Below are 5103 nucleotides of genomic sequence, written 5' to 3'. Positions count from 1 at the left end.
CCGACATTCGACTAAGATCATTCTTGACTTCTATTGTCAAAAGGTCTTAGTGTATCGATTCCGTTAAGGGGCATGGCTATGACAACGATGAGAAGAGCGCAATGCGACCGAAGACTATTTCCTAACAGTAGAATGAGACATATACGTTTATGAACATACCAGAATAAATGTACTTCTTCCCATTTATTGAAAATCCATCATGTGATCGTATACGTATGAAATCGTGATCCCTTGACACCGACCCTGGTCATAATACCGTTTTATATCCATGAATATATATAAGTGCACTTGGTAATTTGATTTATATATTCACTACTGAAATTTGCAAGGGGACACCAGACTTCAATACTACATGTGCCAAATGCTTCTCTACACGGCTGTAACGTAGTTTGTTTTAAACTTATGTGTATATATTGAACATAGAATGCTGAAACTGAATAATTTCTGTGAAATTGATTCTCCGACCCACGCACATAAGGAATCGAATTTGCATATATAAGCATGTTGAATTCATCTACATGTTTTGGTCACAAACTGTGCCAAATTGGGTTATGCATGAAAAATTGATAGGTATATATAAAAACACTTACTTGTTGAATATGACACGCCATAAGAAGTGAAAATATTCATAAATTATTCACTGCTGTCACATAAGGGAATACGTTCACGAAGAGATTAAAGCTAAAGGAAACAACAGCTGGTGTGTGTAAATTGCACAGGAAATTCAAACCCATGAACTCTTAATTAGATTCCAAGTGTTTTGTAAGTGAATTCATTTGAAAAGAGGCGTTTCGCATGGCTTTTTACAAATTCTGGGATGACTTTTGTCTATAAAATTGCCCTAGATTAAGCAATGTATCATTATACTTTGTGTGGTCTGTATGTCGAAAACCCCTCTCTCTCCCTTCATAAAACATATCATGTAGTATTTCATTTTATGACAAGAGATTGTAAATGTATATCGTAATCTTTCTTATTCATTTACTCATTTATGCAAATGTTGATTGCTAGCATGCATATACACTTTCTTATGATGCATAGAACAAAGTTGGACCAGATGAGCATATCGTGTTGAAAACGATAAACAATTTCCCGGAGTGTTGGGTCCAAGTCAGCTTTGTCTGCTAGTCCAGTCACATGAGGATTCGTTTCCAAATATTTTGAAATAGTCATAAATTGGATCGCATTTGTACGGAAATTTCTTGTGGTTATAAATGGCTTGAGGTTTGGACTTGGACAAGCGGCGTGTTGTCGCCTAGGAACTAATCTTCTAAAATGGAAAATATGCCGTATAGGATTTCCACACAGCGTCATCAAGTTCAAAATCTCATATAACACGGAATGTTTGCTACTCTGTTCGTTACCGTAGGATTTTACGATGTGAGGGCTGAACTATACAAAACTCGAGACAAGGGAGTGACAAGGTAATGTCGTTTACAGCGGCAGACACCACATTCTCAATGGTTGAACACATACTATCATGGTATCTAGATGCATAATTTAACTTCACGTAACCCGATATCGAAATTGCTTTTCTTTTTTGCTAATTTTGTCATGGCTCATCCGAAATTTTCTATGTGTTGGGCTAAATAACATAATGGAATGATTTTCACAATGAAAGATATTAAAATAAATACATAAATAATGTATATGATTTCATAAGATGAAGCATGACCGCAGGAATGTTCATTGTACATAAAGAAATAAGTTGGCAAGGAAATAACAGTAAAATTTGTCACAATAGAAAAGGGAATACGGCTTTAAAATTTCCAGAAGTAATTTTGATGTCCACATCCTCAGCCGTTGCATGTTCGTCAGTCAAAGGTCAATCATGAAAATAATTCCCAGGCATAGAGGGCAATATGGATGCAATATTAGCATATGCCAAATCGTGAACAGACAATATTCCGAGATTTCCATTCATGACTGCGTTTGATATATACTTCATCTTTAATCACAAACATTATGCTACCTCCACATTCTCCGCATGTAAGTAACTCGGTACCCGGTCGGACTGATCACATTTTTACAGTAGTATCTGTATCTTGATTATAAGAACAACAAGCGAATACTGACATGCTGACAAATGCAAAATTGGGGGAGCGACAGATCATGTCACGTTCCGAACCTTTCTCGTGAGAACCACCAAAAATAGTTCATGAAAACCATATCCAAAAACAATTTACCCCAATTCGATGAAACCATGACAATATATTATAGGTTAACTCACCGGGAAAATAACGTCAGGCGTTCCGGAGGGGTAAACGTCCCCTTCATTATCGACGGCACTATCTTGATCTGTTTATTGAATGCTAAATGAACGCCATCTAAGGAAGTGAGTAAAATGTCTATATGTTTTCTTTACAATGAGTTCACCAATTTATTCCACTTTCAAATTTTCTTCATCGACAATTTTCTATCCCAGACTAGATCTCCAAAGATGTTATATACATATATATATATAGTAAAATGTTTTTCCGCATGTGAAGTAGAGTGTACGATGACGATAGCCTTTGTGACATATTCCGGTTCACTTGTCCCCATTTTAATTGAGTTTGTCGGTAATGTCAGTATGTCGATAAAGACAAACCGATACACTAGGTGATATTCTCAATGCAGGTATCAACATCAGTCATAACATCACGATTAAAAAAAATCAGATGGTATTGTCTCCTACCGTTATTTGATAATTTTAGAAAAAAAAGGCTTCATATCTCTTAATCCCCATTACAAAAGAACGTATTCACAACTTGAATGAGTATCCCGTCATGATCTCCTGTAGATGCCTTTCATCCATTTTAATACTCATGTACTTGAGGCTGTTCTAAAATTATCAATAATTCTAATATGTACAAAATCATTAAATTGATTTAATTAGAGGGTAGTGCATCTCCTTGTCTAGATTTTGACTTTTCTGTTGATCACTGGATTTTCCGAAGTCTCCTCCTCTTCAAAAGTTAGGCCCATCACTGACGAAACCTAGAATGACAAAAGTTCTGTACGATGTAGTTGATTTTATTGTTAGGCTCTACTGTATCTACTTCTAAATTTTAGTGAACAAATGTCTTTACCACTCAGAGACATATATGCTGAAATTCAGGTATGTACACTAGGAATCAATAATTACAGCAATTTAGACTGATAATCCAAGTAGGGAGACTTTTCAAGCCTTTTCAAATCATTCGACCTACATCCTGACCCGAATATATCGATACCGAAAAGTCCTAAAAGACACCTCTTAGGTGTTCGTCCATAACCTCAGTGATTGTCTGACACGCGGTTCTCTGATATTGACACACGTGTGAACTATAGTTGTCCGAAAGAGATATAAGTCAACCAAAGTTAAGTATTCACACGAGTGTAATTCGGGTAACTTATGTACTTTGAGTAGCTACGTTGACCTTTGTCACTATAATTTATCACCCTTTCCCACATGTTTCACTGTTCGAAGAATAAAAAGTGAGAAAATACCAATATGTCAACATAATTATAATCCAAACTCAAATCCAATAGAACACGGGCACTATATGAACAAAAGAAATATTCACATGATACTCCTGAAAAGTACAAAAAGAATAAGACCAGGAAGAGAAAGCGTTTTCTGCATCATCGACGATACTCGCCATTTAAACATTGGGCAATCCAAGAAAATATTGTTATGTTCCCAAATGAGAACAAAGTATACAACAAGAGAACCAACAGTATTTTTGAACATTTTCTGTAGGTTGGAAATGTCAATAGAATAGAGGTTCTTGTAACACAGCCAGAAGAGGTTTAGAGTGTGACGTTTCGATGACTGCACGGTCACCTTCATCAGACAAATGACCAGTGTGGAGCGTACTAGCATTGACATACGTAGTGTACGAGATAGTACGGAATCTACCAACTTTTTTCGCCTGCAATATAATCCTATGTACACTAAGGTCGAATAAATCATTCCGAGGATTTTCCGTGGTCATGGCATTGCAGTTGCCATGAAGCCTCACAATACACTCCGAAATATCCTAGTCCACACTAAGGATAAAATCACCCAAAGAAAACGTTGCAGAATGCGTGTACAAAATCGGATGCAAGAGCTGCGACGCATCATATATCGGAGAAACAGGCAGGAGATTCGGGTTCCGACTCAACTCAATGAACATAAAAAAGACGCGAAATCCCAAGAGGGCAAAAAAAAAGGCTAGATAAGAGCGAAAACATTCACAGTCCAAGATAAGTAAATCGCCACTTACAGATCATTACACACAGCAAAATAATATCATTGACAGGGAAAATTCCAAAATAGTCGACAGGGAAAACAACCAGACGGTTGGTTAAGGAAGCCATCTGGATACGCTGCAACGGGCCAGTACTTAACAAGGACGAGGGGGGCCACAGACTCTCGCACTTAATGACAAAGTGTTAAACAAAGCACAGCAAAGTTGACTTCAGTACTTTATTACCATCTGGTGTATTTTTTGGTCTATAATCTGTTTACTATCTCGTAACAGTTTTTCCGACCTTAGTGTACAAAGAATTATGTTATGTTAAAAGAACTTCTATTCTAATGGAACCAACAGGCAATCTACCAAGCATCAGACACGTCCAGTATTATATCGCACAAAGAATATTTCTCAATGAGATCACTATGATGACCGTAAAACTTCTCCTTAATGTTCATCGGCCTGCATTTTTTGAAACCCTGTGTTACGAGTTTGTCCGTCAGTTGAGAATTTTTTGCACAGAAATCGTGATAATAGGAACAGGCCCTTGAATAGATAGTAGATACAGTGTACACATTACACATTATATTTCGGGTAATTGCAATCAATGCTTACTGATCTACAGTAGAGTTACCTAAAGTCTTTATCCTATCTGAAGGGTTACTGTACATGTTGAAACATTTGACAAGGTTTGATTATTAATAATTTAAGTGGAATTTGTCATAAAAAACCTCAAAAAAACGAAATGGAGGTCCCAGCCCATATCACTTCTAAAAAGTTCCGTTCATGGAGAGCAGGTTAAATTTCGTCTTATTTTGATGTCTTTGGTTTAGACATTTTTATTGTTTTTTGCTTTTATCGTTAAGAATCATGAAACCAAAGCCTGGTGTAAGCCCACTGA

This window comes from Ylistrum balloti, unplaced genomic scaffold (assembly GCF_031769215.1).
Source record: "Ylistrum balloti isolate Yb309-2 unplaced genomic scaffold, AGI_CSIRO_Ybal_v1 Utg370178, whole genome shotgun sequence".
Taxonomy (NCBI): Eukaryota; Metazoa; Mollusca; class Bivalvia; order Pectinida; family Pectinidae; genus Ylistrum; species Ylistrum balloti.
This window is presented reverse-complemented; position numbering follows the sequence as displayed.